This window comes from Mobula birostris, chromosome 5 (assembly GCF_030028105.1).
Source record: "Mobula birostris isolate sMobBir1 chromosome 5, sMobBir1.hap1, whole genome shotgun sequence".
NCBI lineage: Eukaryota > Metazoa > Chordata > Chondrichthyes > Myliobatiformes > Myliobatidae > Mobula > Mobula birostris.
The window spans coordinates 133,705,555-133,725,137 of record NC_092374.1 but is presented as its reverse complement, the minus strand read 5'-3'; the positions used below and the strand labels follow the sequence as shown (position 1 = coordinate 133,725,137).

Genomic DNA, 19,583 nt, shown 5'->3' with positions numbered 1-19,583 from the left:
ATACAAGGTTTTGACCTGAATCCTTGGCACTTCTTTTCCAACCACGGCTGTTGCACGCCGACTCAGTTCCTGTTTGTTGCTTCACATTCCAGCAACCCCCTCTCAACACTTTGCATATTCTACAAGCAAGCTATTTTGAGCATCATGACACTGGGGATTATTTTTCTCAAACCGCTGTCAGCATTGGATTTTCCAGTCTGTGTAAATTAACAGCATTCACATCTGCAGGGCTTTACACATGTCCTATGGCACAGTCCTCACCGTGTGACACAGAAGCCGTGTCAGACTTTGGATTGATCTCAAGCCTGCCAACTCGCCTCTCTGCTTTTTTACCCGTGTAACGTCAGAAAGTTAAGGCAACCTTCTGACTACTTCACTAAGGTCTGGGGTGATGAACCAATGGTGGGAAAACCTGTCGCCAATTCTTTCCAACTGCTACATACCCAACTGTTCACATCTTGTCTTCCATGTTCTAGAACTTGGGAACTTCAAATACCAGTGTTCCAGCCTTTCATTCTCAATGCACAGTAGTTATGTTGTCAGAATAGTAATTCAGAAGCCCCGAAATATGGTTAAAGACATGAATTCAGATGTCCTAGGGCAAGGAAATTGAATTTGGTTAATTAAATACATCTGAAATAAAAATAGCTGATGCCACTAACGTTGACCTAAAAAGTTCAAAGTATATTTGTTAACAATGTACGTATACATTATAGAACCTTGAGATTCATCTCCTTACAGGCAGCCACAAAACAAAGAAACCCAACAGAACCCATTAAAAAAAACCCATCAAATACCCAAAGCGCAGAGAGAATGCAAACAATAAAAGCAAGCAACAGCAATCAGAATGAAAGTGATTCCATAGACATGAAGTCCTGAGCAGTCTGAGCAGGCCTACAGCCTCAGGCTCAGTTTATCACACAGCGGAGCAAAACATCATGGAGCTCGCAGACACGAAGCCCAGAGTAGATGGAGCAGGCCCACAGCCTCAGGCTCAGTTCAGCACGAGTGGAGTAAACATCACAGAGCCTGCAGACATGAAGCCTAGAGCAGCCACAGCAGGCCCAACAGCCTCAGCTTCAGAGCAGCAGGTGGAACCAGCACGACCCTCGCCTCTGGTACCAACACCCTGGCTTTTCAATCCGCCTGGCCCAGTGTTTAAAATCGTCCAAATATTGGGTTCAATAATGGCCAGTAAGGAGGGAGGTTAATCACTATCCTGCCTGTACCAGATGTCAGTAGTGTGGCTGACTTGGAACTGCTCTCTGAAGAGATCCAGGAAGTCACATGGATACTGAAGGTGCAAGGCTGTTCAATTCGCTCTTCCAAAGGGCAAATGGAGGTGGAAAGGGTCAGCTTAAAATTCCTTGCATTAACATATCAGAGGACCTGTCCTTGGCCCAGCATAGAACAGTCATCATAAAGAAGGCACAATAGTGCCTCTAGTGTCTTAGAAGTTTGCATTAATTTGCCATATTACTAAAAACTTTGACAAACTTCGAGAGATGCAGGGTGGGGTGACTGGCTGTATCACAGCCTGGTGTGGAAACACCAATGGCCAGGAATGGAAACGGGTACAGAAAGTGGTGAATACAGCCCAGTCCATCACAGGCAAAGCCCTCCCCACCATTCAGCATATTTACATGGAGTGCTGCCACAAGAAAGCATCATCCAAAGACCCCCAACATCCACTCTTCTTGCCACTATGAATGGGCAGGAGGTACAGGGGCCTTAGGTGTCATACGTCCAGGTTCAGGAACAGATGTTACCCTCAACTATCAGGCTCTAAAGCAGAATGGATAAATTCACTCACCACTACTCTCAACTGAATCCATGATCTACAGATTCACTTTCAAGGACTTAAGTTACAACTCGGGTTCTCAATATTATTTTTATTAAGACCCCATAAGATATAGGAGCAGAAGTAGGCCATTCAGCCCATCACGTCTGCTCTGGCATTTCGTCATGGCTGCTCTATTTCCCTCTCAACCCTATTCTCCTGCCTTCTCCCCATAATCATTCAGGCCTTGACTAATCAAGAACCTACCACCCTCCACCTTAAATACACCCTATGACCTGATCTCCAAAGCCACCTGAGGCAACGAATTCCACAGGTTCACCACCCTAAAGAACCTGGTCCGCATTTCTGTTGTAAATGGAACAGGCTCTGTTCTGAGCCTGTGCCCTTGGGTCTTAGACTCCCCCACCACAGGAAACATCTTCTCCACATCCACTCTATCTAGGTCTTTCAATATTCGATAGGCGTCAATGTGATCCCCTCTCATTCTGCTGAATCACATCCTTGCTTTTATATTCTAGTCCTCTTGAAATTAATGCAAACATTGCATTTGCTTTCCTTACCACCAACTCAACCTGCAAATTAGCCTTCAGGGAATCCTGCAGAAGAACTCCCAAATCCCTTTGCACCTCATATTTTTGAATTCTTTTCCCATGTAGAAAATAGTCTATGCCTTTATTCCTTCTACCAAACTGCATGACTATATACTTCTCAATACTATATTCCATCTGCTGCTTCTTTGCCCATGCTTCGCAGCTGTCCAAGTCCTGTTGTAGCCTCTCTACTTCCTCAAAACTACCTACCCCTCCACCCATCTTTGCATCATCCACAAACTTGGCCACAAAGCTATCAATTCGGCAGCATTTTCCAGCTGTCTGATGTCTACTCTCACCTCTCTTTACATATCTAAAAAAACACTTTTTGACATCCTCTTTGATATTATTGTCTAGCTTTCCTTCATATTTCACCTCCCCACTCCCACCCCACGTAACTTTTTCGGTTGCCTTCTGTTGATTTTTAAAAGTTTCCCAATCCTCTAACTTCCCACTAAATGTTTGCTCTATATGCCTTCTCTTTTGCTTTTATGTTGGCTTCGACTTCCCTTGTCAGCCACGATTGCATCATCCTGCCTTTAGAATACTTTTTCTTTGGAATGGATCTATCTTGCATCTTCTAAATTGCTGCCAGATACTCCAGCCATTGCTGCTCTGCCATCATTCCTGCTAGCGTCCCCTTCCAATCAACTTCCACCTGCTCCTCTCTTATGCCTCTGTAATTATTTGTATGTTCTGTCATCTTATGCACGCTTGTTTGGAAAATTCTATTGCATTTCATTTTTTAACTGTGAATCCCTGCACAAGTAATGAATCTCAAGGTAGTATATGGTAGCATATATGAACCTTGATAATAATTTTGAACTTATGATGATATGGAGGACGCATCTGCATCACCATCCCATGGAAACAAAGAACTAAAGATGACAAGTGAAAAGGATATTCAATGTACTGTGTCTGTGTTGCCTTTAATGTAACTAATCAATTAATCCAGGGGTTCCCAATCTGGGGTCCATGGACCTCTTGCTTAATGGTATTGGTCCAAGGCATAAAAAAGTTGGGAACCCCTGAATTAATCCTATTCCCATGCTCTTTCCACATTGCTTTGTTTCCGTTTCCCTAATGAGGTGTTTATCTCTCTGGAACACTGTTATTTTCAGAGAACCCATGGAAAATCACAACTGACTGTGCGAAGGAAATGTCATCTCCATGTTGTCCGCCAATCACTATCAATCTATGCCACAGTGACTATATTGTTTGCCAATGGAAACAGTTCCCATTTTTTTTGAAAAAACTTACTTTGTCAAAATTTGATATTCAATCTCATTTGAGGTTTCTTTGTTCCAAGGAGACTAATCCCCATTTTTCTAATCTTAGAACTCCTCAATACAAGTGTCATTATTTAATTCTGTTCCACAGCCACAGCACGCCTATGTTGGGCTTTGAGCAGAATACTCCTTTATAACAGAACTGATTTGTTCACAATGTCTACATTTGCAGTACGATTCCCCATTACTAAAACAATTGAGTACCTTCGCTCCACCCACTGTGCCAGCCAAGATCTCATGGTGGCCAGCCATTTCAATTTCACTTCCCGAGCTCAAAATGACATGTCTGTCCACAGCTTCCTCCTCTGCCAAGTTGAGACTAAGTACAAATTAGAGCAACAGCACCTCAAAGTCTCTAGTCTGGTTTGAATTCTCAACCCTCTGGCAAATGCTCCCCCTCTATCCCTTCCCCCTCCATTTTCTTTCATCTTCTTCTCACCTCCTGATCCAACTGGCCGCCATCATTCTACGTCTTTTCCCTCTCCCACATCCATTCCCTCTAAACATCACCCACTCGCTCTTCCTGCCAATCTTCCTCCCCTGCTCCCTCCCTTTATTCCATCATTCTCTCCAGTTGTGGAGTCCATCATCTTTAGCTCTCTGTCACTTCCCCCTATTACCACCCAGCTTCTGACACAATTCTCCATCTCCCCCCTCCCTCAACTGCCCATCACCCATCACCTGGATCCACCAGCCAGCTCTGGCTCCACCCCTTCCCTCTCAGTTGTTATAGTTTTTATTTTACATTAACTAGCTCTCTTTTTCCAGTCCAGATAGTGGGTCTCAGTTCCCAATATCAACTGTCCATTTCCCTCCTTAGATTCTGTCTGTCCCATTGAGCTCCTCCAGCACTTTGTATGTGGCCTGGATCTCATGCACTGTCTGGAGAATGTTGTCAGCTTGCCCCAGTGTTTCTCAAAATTTGTGAACCCTCTGTTTAACTCATTCATATTTCTCTCTTCTCCATTCAATAACCCAGCAGTGGCAACTATTGTGAATTGATTCTTACAGCACGAAAGCAAGACCTTCAGCCCATCTCATCCATGCTGGCAAATACTCACCTAAGCTAACCCCATCTGCCTGCATTTAAGTTCAAAGTTCAAAATCAATTATCAAAGTACATATATGTCATCATGTACAAACCTGAGATTAGCTCATATCCCTCTGAGCTTTTCCTATCCACGTGCCTGTCCAACTGCTGTTTAAACGTCGCTTTTCTACCGGCATCAACAACTTCCTCTGGCAGTTTGATCCTTATACACATCACCCACTGCATGAAGATGTTGCCCCCCCCACCACCCCAGTACCAGTTAAATCATTCCCTTTTTACCTTAAACCTATATCCCCAGTTTTACATTCCCTTTCCCTGGGAAAGCGACTTCATGCATTCAACCTTTATATGCCCCACATGAATGGAACATGTCTATCAGGTCACCTCCCCCTTCTGGTCTCCAGCATTCCAAGCAGGCCCAACCTCTCCGCATACCTCAGGTCCTCCAGACCCAACAATAATCTCATAAATCCTCTTTGCACTTGATACAGGTTAATGACATCTTGGTCAAGCAATCCTTCGATTTTGAAAAATTCTTTCATTCCCTCCCCCCCCCACACAGCCCCAAAAATCCACCATAGCCTTGCACCACCTCCAGTCTCTGTACTCTCGCAGTTCTGGCCTTTGAACTTCTCTAATCAGCTGTCCACGGCCTTGGGACAATTCATTGCGACAGACAGCTGTGGAGGCCAAATCATGGGGTATATAGATATAATAATAAATAGATATACAAGGTTCGTCCATCATCATCGATGAAGACCTCGACACCATCAGTACTTTTTACGAGGTCGAGTTGCTAGCTCGACACTCAACCTGGCATGGATGGAAAGTGTGCCCAGGGGCGGCCTTACTGGATTCAAACTCGGGAACCTTCGCTTCAGAGTCCGGCGCTGATGTCATTGCGCCACCAGCCGGATATATAGATATATAGGGGTTGATAGGCTGATTAATAAATATTCAGAGAGAAGGCAGGAGACTGTGGTTGAAGGGGTTGATAAATCAGCCATTGTAAAATGGAGGAGGACTCGATGGGCTGAATGGCTCAATCCTTTGCCTACATCTTACGGATCCACATCATGTGCTGTTTGCGCTGAAATACTGATTTAGCCAATATGAACATTTTGTGATACATTTGTCTCCATCTTTTCAAGCTTAAGTTGTAAAAATCAGATAAAATGTAATCAAACACTTCCACACCAGGAACTGTAAAAATAAAGTTGTTTGCAACCAGTTACTACGTGGTTTTATTGTAGAATGTGGCAATCGCATGTGGTAGCTCTGAAGTCCTCTTGGGTCACTCCGTGAAATCCTGTGGAAAGAGCATCATTATCAACAGTCTTACAAGAGAATCCGGAACAACACATGCACAATGCTGGAGGATATTGGCTGGCCCGCTGGGCTCCTCCAGCCTTCTGTGTGCGCTGCTTGTCATAGGTGACTCCATTGTGGTAAGAAAATTCACAGGAAACAAAATACAGCTATTCAGAGCCACTTTTCCCCTTTTTAAATACACAGTTATTAACCAAAATTCTCCCTCTGCTCGACTGGAACTCGCCAACCTGACTTCCAAATGTTTATACCAGCACAAACTGCCGGGGAGAAGCAAGTTCCCTGACAATGCACTCTCTGTCCTTTACAAAGGACCATCTGTCAGAACAGAAATATAGCCTGGGTTGATGATCGTCACAGTGACCCAGCCTCGAAAAGTTCCCAATTAGCTGCAAAGTGATGTAGGGTTATGAATAACCACAATAAATACTGCCTTGTTTTTTGTTGGTGACAGTTCACTTGCCCTGGCACCACACACAAATTATTTAATTTTCTGTAGCAGTTTACTGTACATATTGACTGCACACTAGGAGGGGAGGGAGGAGGAGGGACACAGACTCTCAGTAGCCATTTTATTAGGTGCACCCATACATCTGCTTGTTAATACAAATATCTAATCAATCACATGGCAGCAACTCAATACATAACAGCATGCAGACAAGGTCAACATGTTCAGTTGTTGTTCAGACCAGGTCAACGTGTTCAGTTGTTGTTCAGACCGAACATCAGAATGGGGAAGAAATGTGATCTAAGTGACTTTGACTGTGGAATGATTGCTGGTGCCAGACAGAGTGGTTTGAGTATCTCAGAAACTGCCAATCTCCTGGGATTTTCACACACAACAGTCTCTAGGGTTCACAGAGATTGGTGCAGGGAAAAAAAACATCCAGCGAGCCGCAGTTCTGTGGGTGAAAACACCTTGTTAAGGAGAGAGGTCAGAGAAGAACGGCCAGACTGGTTCAAGCTGACAGGAAGGTGATAGAAACTCAAATAACCATACATTAGCACAGTGGTGTGCAGAAACTCAAATAACCACGCGTTAGCACAGTGGTGTGCAGAAACTCAAATAACCACGCGTTAGCACAGTGGTGTGCAGAAGAGCATCTTTGGACACACGGCACATCAAACCTTGAAGTAGATGGGCTACAGTAGCAGAAGACCACACCCATTCCACTCCCATACCTAATAAAGTGGCCACTGAGTGCAAATAGAAACAAAGATTGTTTCTGCTCAAGTCAGCATAAAGGAATGGATATTATATGGTGCATCTTGTACCCTGTTGGAGCACCAACCACTCTTACCATGGGGAGACAAAACCCATGATCACATCAACAGTGATGGGAGAGCTAAACACGAGGAACATGTACCTATTGGTTTGTGTAATATAATCCCATGTGGATCTGACGACTATTACCTGGAACAACCAGAAGACAAATAGCAATCCCCATCTGTTCAATGATATTGTGTACAGAACAATGAAAAAGGAAGTTGGAAGCACCTGGCAGCCACAGGTGCAGGAAATAATAAAGATTCTATCGCAGAACGTGCTGACTATCCTTGAAGGTTAATAAAGAAATTTAAGTGAGAATGGGCCAATTGAAATATTAACAATTACAATTCTACACTGTTAATGGCTCCTGGTATAACTCAGGATTAGCAACTGTACCCATAAGGTTGGCTAAAGTCCCAAGGAGAAAAGACCATCAAGGAATATATAGAACTGGCCCATTTTTCTTAGCAAGACAGTCAGAAACCAGGAGCCATTGATATAAATTGTACGGATTATTAGATGAGATGAAACATCTTCACTTGGAGGATCTTATTATAGAAAGTTGCTGTTTGCACTGAAATACTGATCTAGCTAATATGAACATCTTGTGATACATTTATCTCTCAATAAATGTAACCAAACACTTCCACACAAGGATTAACTAAAATAAAGTTGTTTGCAACCAGTTACTACATGGTTTTATTGTAGTATGTGGCAATTATATGTTGTTTGCTCTGAAACTGATTTAACCAAAATGAACATTTTGTAATCACTCCCCCAGTGAGCTTTTTACCTGAGCGTGTTAAAGAGGCGGAACTCGACAACACATTTCAAAAATATTTCTATGTCTCCTATACAAGATGTTAGGAGAAGACTTGTCTCCTACCGAACAGAGATCTGAGGAGTTACATACCGTAGGTACTGCTTAAAAGTTGGCTTACTTACTGCCTGTTACGCCTGATGGCATTTCGGGAAGCAATTAAGGTCCTCCAACTCTGTCTGTCCTAAGCCACTTAGATTCTTCATTGCTGTTTCTGTAACTATTTTTTTTGACCTGGCAATGTTGTTAGCCCCGAGCTGAACCCGTGACCTTGGAGGACCAGTGGACCTGTCTCAGTCTGACCTCTACCCTTTGAATTGTTTGTCATGGGTGACCCTACCAAGATCCAACACATAGAGGCCTGACTCTAGCCAGCATCACTCTCTGGGTCATTGAGGCATGCAAGCCTCCAAATTACTACAAGATTGTGGACTTCTTGGAGGTGAAAGTTGGATAATGCTAGCTAATTTTTTTTGAAGGGCACATGTGATAGGTGAAATGGCTTTCTCCTGCATCATAAACGTGTTATAAAAATCACTTGTGGCATTGGTATGAGGAGTCATTAATCTATTTTCATGAAAATCAAATCTGCAGATGCTTCAAATGTGCAATAAAACAGAAAATACTAAAAATGCTCAGCAGGTCACGCAGTATCGATGGGAAGAGAAAAGGTTTAACATTTTGGGTGGAAGACCGTTAGACAGATCTGGGAAAGACAGAACATCGGTTATCTTCTTTACAAAGGCAGGGGGGAAAAGGGCAGGATAGGTAAATGGAAAAGATCTGTGACATGGTGAGGGCAGAATTAACCCTTTCGTCTAAAAAGTCAAAACTGCAGATGCTGGAAATACGAAATTTCAAAAAATGTAAGAAACACTGAGAAGATTAGTTCAAAGTAAATTTATTATCAAAGTACATTTATGTTACCATATACAATACAGGTCAACCTTCACTAATCCGGCACAATTGGGACCTGAAGAGTGCTGGATTAGTGAAAATGCTGAATTACAGAAGGATTACATTAAGCATAATCAGTGCCGGATTATCGAAGGAACCGGATTACAGGTAGTCGGATTAGTGAAGGTCGACCTGTATTCATTTTCTTGCGGGCAATCACAGCAGAACAAAGAAATAGGCTCAATGAAAAAATACACACAAACTAAGACTGACAATCAACCAAGATGACAAATTGTCCAAATACCCCCCAAAAATAAACTACATAAGCAAACAAACTTGGAGGGAGGAGAAGATGGTGGTGTGACGCAGTGTGCGCGGCCGTTCCGATTGATATTGTATGTGTTAACTAGGGGTCCGTGCACAATCCTGATTTGATGGAGACAGCCATGAGAAGCACAGAGGAACACCTGGGGTAACTTCTGAAATGCCCGCTTCGCTGCCATTGCTACTGTGCTATTGAGAATCTCCGGAGACGAAGGCCCCAAATCCTCGGCCTTGCCTATTGCCGGGGCTGAGGTTGAAGCGCTCGGCAGAGATGGTGCTCGGTGCTCGGTGTCGGAGAGCTGGTCGGAGGCGCAGAGTTTTTGGATGGACTTGGAGTCGGACTGTAGTCGGATGCTTCCAGTATGCTGCATCGGCAAGTTTGCGGCGCTGGAGGTTCACCATCTGCGTGAGATGTTGGGACTTTCGAGAGGCTTTGAGACTTTTACCGTGCCATGGTCTGTTCTTATCAAATTACGGTATCGTTTTGCACTGTTGTAACTATATGTTATAATTCTGTGGTTTTTGCTAGTCTTTCAGTCGGTTTGTCATGTGTTTCCGTGATATCATTCTGGAAAAACACTGTATCATTTCCTAATTGTATCGGCGGGAGGAGAAGATGGCAGTGCGCCGCACGTGCGCAGCTCTTCGGTGAAAATGATATCGTATCCGTTAAATAGGGGCCGTGGACAATTCTGATTTGATGGAGAATGGACGTGAAAGCACAGAGGAACATCTGGAGAAATTTTTGAAATGCCCGTTCGCTGCTGTTGTTACTGTGTGGTCGTGAATCTTTCCGAGGGTAGGCTTCAAAATCCCCGGCCTTGCCTGCTTTTGGCGACTGAGAAGGAGGTCGAATCATTTGGACAGAGATGATGCTCAGTACTCGGTGTCGGACAGCTGATCAGAGCTTGAAGTTTTCGGATGACTCAGAGTCGGATTGTGGTCGGCATGGCAGGGAGAGTTTTTCTCCCTTCTCCTGTCTGCGTAAGATGTGGGACATTTGAGAAACTTTGAACTTTACTGTGCTCACGGACTTCTTCATCAAGTTATGGTATTGTTACACTGTTTGTAACTATATGATATGTGGTTTTGTCAGTTTTTTCAGTCTTGTTCTGTCCTGTGTTTTGTGATATCACACCGGAGGAAATAATGTATCATTTCTTAATGCATGCATTACTGAATGACAATAAAAGAGGACTACGTGTCCTCATAATCTAAACAAAAATTCTGAGAACATGAGGTCCTTGAAAGTGGTGTGACAGGTAGAAAGGGTCATAAAGCTTTTGGCACATTGGCCTTCATAAATCAATGTAATTAGAGACTTCTAGCCAAGATGGTGCCTAGATGCAACATTTCTTCAGTCGGCATCTTCCGTATAGATCATGAAACCATATGTTTCACTCTTTTGTGTCTTTTACATTTGCTTTTTATCTTGAATGTGCTGGAGCCTGCGATTTGCTGTTTGAAGATTGTTTTGGTGTCTCGACGCTCTGAAGTCTTTAAGAGGATTCCTGGAGGCACAGGCAGCATGTGCAAGTCTTGTGGTGAGAAGGCTGCAGGACGGGGCATGAGTCGGTGTTCAGCTCTATTTCACCAGTTAACACTTCCATTGCTCGCCGATTGAAGCTAAGAGGGAGATTGAAACACCCAGCCGACTGCAAAAAGGTGAGTGCCGGCTGCCTGCCTTTTTATTGCCGGTGGGGTCGTTCTGCTATGGAGACGGGAGACTGCCTTTTGATCTCTGGTGGGACGCTCTGCTACGGAGAGAGAAAGGCCTGCCGCTGTGCCCAGAGAATGTTACACAGGTTTTCTGCATTTTGGATACTGAATTGGACAATAGACTTTTTTTTAGACTTGTAGTTTATTATATTCTGTGTTTTTCACCCAACCTTTCTTGCTTTTTTTGCGTGGGGAGGAGGGATTTGGGGATCAATGTGCCCGTTCCATTTTTGTTCATTTTTTTTGCGTGGGGAGGAGGGATTTGGGGATCAATGTGCCCGTTCCATTTTTGTTCATTTTTTTGCGCGGGGAGGAGGGATTTGGGGGTTGATGATCGCGCTACCGTTGGTTTCTTTCTTGATTTTGTGGCTATCTGGAAGAGGAATTTCAGAGTTGTATACTTTGGTAATGAACCTTTGAAGCTTAACAAATACAAGAGCTGGGACGCTCTGTTGAAAATAACAAGACATTGAGGCCTAATTTGGAGTATTATATGCAATTTTGGTCACCTATCTACAGGAAAGATGTAAGTAGTATTGAAAGAGTACAGAGAAAATTTGGGAGGATAATGCAGGACTGGAGGACTTGAGTTATGAGGAAAGGTGGAATAGAACAGAGAACAAAGAAATTTACAGCACATTACAGGCTCTTCGGCCCACAATATTGTGCCGACCATGTAACCGACCCTAGAAACTGCCTAGAATTTCCCTAGTGCATAGCCCTCTTTTTTGAAGCACCATGTACCTATCTAAGAGGCTTTTAAAAGACCCTATTATATCCACTTCCACCACCACTGCCAGCAGTGCATTCCATGCACCCATCACCCTCTGTGTGAAAAACTTACCCCTGACATCCCCTCGATACCTATTTCCAAGCACCTTAAAACTATACCCCCTCATGTTAGCAATTTCAGCCCTGGGAAAAAGCCTCTGGCTATCCACACGATCAATCCCTCTCATCATCTTATACACCTCTATCAGGTCACCTCTCATCCTCCGTCGCTCCAAGGAGAAAAGGCCGAGTTCACTCAACCTATCCTCATAAGTTACGCCCTCCAATCCAGGCAACATCCTTGTAAATCTCCTCTGTACTCTCTCTATACCTACATTCTTCCTGTAGTGAGGTGACCAGAACTGAACACAGTATTCCAAGTGGGGTCTGACCAAGGTATTATATAGCTGTAACATTATGTCACGGCTCTTGAACTCAATCTTATGTTTGATGGATGCCAACACAGCAGATGTCTTCTTAACAATACTGCCAATCTGTGCAGCAGCTTTGAGTGTCCTATAGATACACACCTCAAAATCTCTCAGATCCTCCACACTGCCAAGAGTCTTACCATTTATATTATATTCTGTCTTCAAATTGGACCTACCAAAATGAACCACTTCATACTTATCTGGGTTGAAGTCCATCTGCCACTTCTCAGCCTGGTTCTGCAACCTATCGATCTCCTTCTGTAACCTCTGACAACCTTCCTGACTGTCCACAACACCTCCAACCTTTGTGTGTCATCAGCAAACTTATTAACCCATCCTTCTATTTCTTCATCCAGGTCATTTATAAAAATCACAAAGAGGAAAGGTCCCAGAACAGATCCCTGCGGAACACCACTGGTCACCGACCTCCATGCAGAATACAAACCATCTACAACCACCCTTTGCCTTCTGTGGGCAAGCCAATTCTGGATCCACAAAGCAAGGCCTCCTTGGATCCCATGTCTCCATACTTTCTCAAGGAGCCTTGCATGGTGTACCTTATCAAATGCTTTACTGAAATCTATATACACTACATCTACTGCTCTACCTTCATCAATGTGTTGTGTTACATCCTCATCAATGTGTTTTGTTACATCCATGTTACATGGCGAAATGGCATCTCGAATACTGTGTACAGTTTTAGTCTCCTTACCACGAGAAAAAATATGGTTGCTATGGAGGAATGGGATAGTAGGTTTGCTGAATGGGCATACATTGATACATTTTCCAAGTTAAAAGCTCATTGCAGCTTCCAAGCTTCCTACAGAACTTGATAATGTGGACATAAGGAGATGTTTCTCTGGCTGAGGGCCCTAGAATGAGGAATCATTGTCAGGACTTCATTCACAGGAACACAGAAAACTGTGGGGAGATTTGATAGAGGAATTCAAAATTATGAGGGGTATAGATAAGGTAAACACAAACAGGCTTTTTCCACTGAGGTTGGGTGAGACTGGAGCTAGAGGTCATGGGTTAAGGGTGAAAGGTGAAATGTTTAAGGAGAACATGAGAGGGAACTTGTTCACTCAGAGGGTAGTGAGCTGCCAGTGCAAGTGGTGGATGTGGATTCAATTTTAACATTTCAGAGAAATTTGGGTAAGTACATGGGTGAGAGGGGTATAGAGGGCTAAGGTCTTGGTGTTAGTCAATGGGAATAGCAGATTAATGGCATGGCATGGACTAGATGGGTCAAAAGGCCTACTTCTGTGCTGGAGTGTTAGATGACACTATTGAGATGCAGAATCCTTGAAAGTGAGTCTGTAGCTTAAGGAATCTGTGTTGCCCTTAAGACATTTATTTGACTTTGTTGGGTCTATGTTTTAAACGATTTGTTTGTAACTATTTTCTAGTTAAATTTAAAGGTTTATAATTAAGTTACAGTATAACAAAGGTAAATTCATTGTCCACGGCATATCGCGGCATGCGATGACGTCACCTCCGGTTTCGTCGCGTCTTATGTGCAAGCGGTTCGGGAAGGTTCTGAAGGTGGGTGCCATGCGTGCAGCATGATCGTGAAGAGCTCCGTTTCTACCCACAAAGAAACATTATAGAAGCAACGCCGCAAGTTCATAAGAATGCATTTGAAGTAAAAATATTAACGCAGTTTCTGTTAAGGAAGCGACGGTTGGGGCAGTGCGCATGCCGGCTTTTCATTTCAAACGCGGGGTTGGCTCGAGCCCGATGGCGGTTTGACGCGACCCCCTCGCCCACTACTTGGGGCAGCTGGAGACACTCGCTAAAAGAAGAGAGCGCGTGTGGTCTCCAGAATGAAACAGATGCTGTATATGTTTGTATTTTTTTATCAACAGTTTTCACCATACGATGTTAATGTGGAAGAGTGAACAGTAAATGGTTAACCTGACTACCACTCTGTCTTCATTGACTCCGGTTTAACTTGGTCTTTAGTCAGAGTTTCAACACACTGCACGAGAACACTACAGTGAAAAGGCAAAATCATTAGATGTTTTGACAAGTGGTACAATGGCTTCGCGATCAAGCATCAAGTCGCTTGCACTCAGCGCTAAGAGCAGTAGGACGTCTTCAAGTGTGGCTGCCCTCGCAAGAGTTAAAGCAGAAGCCGCCAAGGTGCGAGCGTCTTACGCTAACCAAGAAGCAAAACTGAAAATGGAAAAAGTTGCCAGAGAAGCAGAAAACCAGAAGGAAAAGGCAAAGATAGATAGAGTTAGAAGTGCTGACGCTACAACGAGAAGCTGATGTGGCCATGGTGGAAGCACAAGTGTTGGAAAATGCTGAAGAAATGCACGTTCTAGACGAAGCAGGAAAATCTATGTCAGAAAGGGCCAAATTGGGACGCACCAGCGAATATGTTCAATCTCAAATTGACCTGCAGATTCATTCTCCCTCTTCATACTTGCCTGTTGGCATCTCATCTCATGTGAAATCACAGGGAAGCTTTGTTGCATCGCGTCCACCTGGGGAAGACAACTCACAATTGCACCCTTGCCACAAACTCAATTATGAAAGCACTGACTACGAATACTTCCCGACACCAAACTTACCAGATCCGGTGAGATCAGAGACAAAGTCTGAAGTCAGAACATCAAATCTCATCATGAACGTACACGCTCAGTCATATGCCCCCAACATATTCCCCCAGCTAGCATGCAATCTGCAGCAGAACCCTTGGCACAGTATTTAGCGTGACGAGACCTTGTCAATTCAGGAATGTACCAGTTTGACGATAAGCCTGAAAATGACCATGCGTGGTGCTCCTTATTCACCAGTGCCACCGGCAGAGTCCAGCTCACAGCAACCCAAGAGTTGGACCTTATGACTAAATGGCTGGGAAAGGAATCAAGTGAACAGGTGAAATGCATATGCTCAGTGTATGTCAACAACCCCAAGCTGGTCTTACACAAAGCATGAGAGAGAATTCGGGACTGCTATGCGGCCCCTGAAATTATTGAGAGGGTGCTATTTGAACGGCTGGACAATTTTCCTCGAGTGTCAGCTAAATTATGAGAACTCGGAGATTTACTCATGGAGATTCAAGGTGCTAAAGAAGACGGCTATTTAACTGGCCTGTCATATTTGGATACCTCACGAGGAGTTGGACCAATTGTGGACAAGCTTCCATTTGGGCTGCAGGAAAGGTGGGTGTCTACAGGCTCAGAGTACAAGGAAGAGAACACTGGTCGATTCCCTCCTTTTGAGTATTTTAGTAGGTTTGTGTGCAAGGAGGCGAAGAGGCGGAACGACCCTAGCTTCATAAATCAAGGCAGCACCACAACTCACACCAACCCAGTCAAACCCATTTTGAACAATTTTGTCATCAATAAACCCATCTCAGTACATAAAACCAAAGTCTCCGCAATCAACGATGATCCTAGCAAGAATTGTCCATTGCACAACAAACCCCACCCCCTCAAAAAATGCAGAATGTTCCGAAACAAACCCTTTGACGAAAGAAAGGCCCTTCTCAAGGAAAAAAGAAAATGTTTTAAGTGCTGTTCCTCTACCTCCCACCTCGCTAAAGAGTGCACATTCCCCGTAAAGAGTTCGGAATGTAACAGCACTAATCACGATGGAGCCATGCATCCCAGCCCGTTACTTCAAACTGTCAAGGCTCCTCCGCTCCCACAAGAGGATGGCGGGGTGGGAGAGGATCACTCTGATACAACTATTGTCAGCTCAAGCTGCGCAGAAGTTTACAGTCCAGGCCAGTCAAGCTGTTTGTGCTCAAAGATCTGCCTCACTAAGGTATACCCAAAGCGAGCCAAAGACAAGGCCATCAAAGCCTATGTAATTCTGGACGACCAGAGCGACTGCTCACTAGTGAGACCAGAGTACTTCGAGTTGTTCAGTGTAAAGGGTAATCCATTCCCATACTACCTCAGAACTTGCTCTGGCATTGCAGAAACATATGGCAGGAAGGCAGAAGGCTTCCAGCTCGAGTTGCTGGATGGCAAAGTCGTCATCAGTCTCCCTCCACTCTTAGAGTGCAATGAGATCTTGAATAACCGATCCCAGATTCCAACGTCAAGCGTAGTGTTACACCAGCTCCATCTCCACCACATTGCCAAGCACATCCCAGAACTGGATCCGGAAGCAGAAATGTTCCTGCTACTCGGAAGAGACGTTCTTAGGGTGCACAAAGTCAGGTAGCAGGTCAATGGACCACACAACGCCCCCTTCGCCCAACGTCTGGATCTGGGCTGGGTGGTGATAGGAGAGGTGTGCCCTGGCAACGTACACAAACCGACAGTTAACACGCTCAAGACTAACGTGCTAGAGAGTGGCCGCCATTCAATTTCTCAGCCCTTCACAAGTGTTATGTGTATCAAGGAAGCACAACAAAGGCATGAGCATAGTAAAGTAACTGAGAAGACACTGGGACAGTCAGTCTTCGCTCAAACTAAGCACGATAATAAACTTGCTCCATCAGTGGAAGACGCCATCTTCTTAAAAATAATGGACACAAAGGTCTTTAGAGACGAAGCAAACAACTGGGTCACCCCACTACCATTCAGAGTACCATGCCAGCGCCTGGCAAACAACAAAGAGCAGGCAGTCAACCGGTTCACATCTTTACAATGAACCCTGAAAAGGAAACCTGAGACCAGTTACAGAGGTCGTTCTACTTCTACCTAAAGACTGATCTAGAGATTAAAGTTCTATACCATGTTTATAGTGACCTTACAAAGGTCAGGCGGGGAGTGTGTTGCCCTTAAGGCATCTATTTGACTTTGTTGGGTCTACGTTTTAAACGATTTGTTTGTAACTATTTTCTGGTTAAAGTTAAAGGTTGATAATTAAGTTACAGTCTAACAAAGGTAAATTCATTGTCTACAGTATATCATGGCATGCGATGACATCACCTCCAGTTTCATCGCGTCTTATGTGAAACCGGTTTGGGAAGATATAAAGGTGGTTGCATGCATGCAGCATGGTTGTGAAGAGCTCCGTTGCTCCCCACAAAGAAACACAGAAGCAACGCCGCAAGTTCATAAGGAAGTATTTGAAGTAAAAATATTAACGCGGTTTCTGTTAAGGAAGCGGCGGTTGGGGCAGCGTGCATGCCGGCTTTTCAATTTCAAACGCGGGGTCGACTTGAGGCCGATGGCGGTTTGACGCGACCCCCTCGCCCGCTACTTGTGGCAGCTGGAGACACTCGCAAAAAGAAGAGAGCGCGTGTGGTCTCCAGAATGAAACAGATGCTGTATATGTTTGTATTTTTTTATCAACAGTTTTCACCATACGACATTAATGTGGAAGAGTGAACAGTAAATGGTTAACCTTACTACGACTCTGTCTTCATTGGCTCCGGTTTAACTTGGTGTTTAGTCAGAGTTTCAACACACTGCACGAGAACACTACAGAGTCAGTTCAGATTTGAGGTGAATGCCGTTATGGACACTATTTCAGAACCCTAATGGTTGAAGGGTAATAACTGTTCCTGAAGCTGGTAGTGCCTTCCTGACGGCAGCACTGATAGCCTGGATGGTGGCCATCCTCGATGTCGGATGCTACTTTCCTGCGACAGTGCTCCTTGCGCTCAGTGGTGGGTGGAGGGGGGGGCTTTTCCTGTGATGGACTGGGCTGCACCCACCACTGTCAGCAGGCTTTCCCAATTATTGGGCATTGGTGTTTCCATACCAGGCCGTGATGCAACTAATCAGGATCATCTCCACAGCGCAGTTTCTCTACATTCTAGGTGATATAGTGAACCTGCAAAAACACTTAATAAAGGCGAGGTGCTGCCATTCTCTCTTTAAAATGCCACTTGTGTGCTAGTCCCAGATCAGATCCTCTGATATGATAGTGCCAAGGAATTTAAAGTTAGTGACCCTCGCCCTATGTGGAAATGGAAACACGGTTAATATTTCACACCAGTGACCTTTCATCAGAAGTAAGAGTCAGCTGTATCTGAACTCAAATCCATTATCACCTTACTCAGAAGCAAGAGAGATAAGAGTATTCCATTTTCAAAAGATTCTTCTTTCTCTACTAAAAACCCTGACAGAGTAAATTAGCATTGCAACACACATCAAAGTTGCTGGTGAACGCAGCAGGCCAGGCAGCATCTCATATTTCCTCCAAACTGAAGGTGTAGCTATGGGCACCCGTATGGGTCCTAGCTATGCCCGCCTTTTTGTTGGGTTTGTGGAACAATCTATGTTCCGTGCCTATTCTGGTATCTGTCCCCCACTTTTCCTTCGCTACATCAACGACTGCATTGGCGCTGCTTCCTGCACGCATGCAGAACTCGTTGACTTTATTAACTTTGCCTCCAACTTTCACCCTGCCCTCAAGTATACCTGGTCCATTTCCAACACCTCCCTCCCCTTTCTAGATCTTTCTGTCTCTGTCTCTGGAGACAGCTTATCCACTGATGTCTACTATAAGCCTACTGACTCTCACAGTTATCTGGACTATTCCTCTTCTCACCCTGTCTCTTGCAAAAACGCCATCCCCTTCTCGCAATTCCTCCATCTCCGCCGCATCTGCTCTCAGGATGAAGCTTTTCACTCTAGGACGAAGGAGATGTCTTCCTTTTTTAAAGAAAGCGGCTTCCTTTCCTCCACTATCAACTCTGCTCTTAAACGCATCTCCCCATTTCACGTACATCTGCTCTCACTCCATCCTCCCGCCACCTCACTAGGAATAGGGTTCCCCTGGTCCTCACCTACCACCCCACCAGCCTCCGGGTGCAACATATTATTCTCCGTAACTTCCGCCACCTCCAACGGGATCCCACCACTAAGCACATCTTTCCCTCCCCCCCTCTCTCTGCATTCCGCAGGGATCGCTCCCTACGCAACTCCCTTGTCCATTCGTCCCCCCATCCCTCCCCACTGATCTCCCTCCTGGCACTTATCCGTGTAAGCGGAACAAGTGCTACACATGCCCTTACACTTCCTCCCTTACCACCATTCAGGGCCCCAAACAGTCCTTCCAGGTGAGGCAACACTTCACCTGTGAGTCGACTGGGGTGATATACTGCGTCCGGTGCTCCCGGTGTGGCCTTTTATATATTGGCGAGACCCGACGCAGACTGGGAGACCGCTTTGCTGAACATCTACGCTCTGTCCGCCAGAGAAAGCAGGATCTCCCAGTGGCCACACATTTTAATTCCACATCCCATTCCCATCCTGACATGTCTATCCACGGCCTCCTCTACTGTAAAGATGAAGCCACACTCAGGTTGGAGGAACAACACCTTATATTCCGTCTGGGTAGCCTCCAACCTGATGGCATGAACATCGAGTTC

The 19,583-nt window shown here is 44.7% G+C and overlaps 1 protein-coding gene across 9 annotated transcripts in view; it reads right to left on the bottom strand.

Moving 5' to 3' along the window:
• Positions 1-19,583, bottom strand: part of klhdc3l (kelch domain containing 3-like) — a 182,605-nt gene that overhangs the window by 156,067 nt on the left and 6,955 nt on the right. For 6 of the 9 annotated variants that reach the window (XM_072258725.1, XM_072258723.1, XM_072258724.1 and 3 more), the window contains exon 2: positions 444-595. The exons of 2 other annotated variants lie outside the window; for them this stretch is intronic. The gene's annotated coding sequence lies outside the window, so the exon portion shown is untranslated. Of the gene's footprint in view, positions 1-443; positions 596-5,928; positions 6,041-19,583 lie in introns of all 9 variants that reach the window. One more of the 9 variants, XM_072258720.1, reaches the window with a different exon arrangement.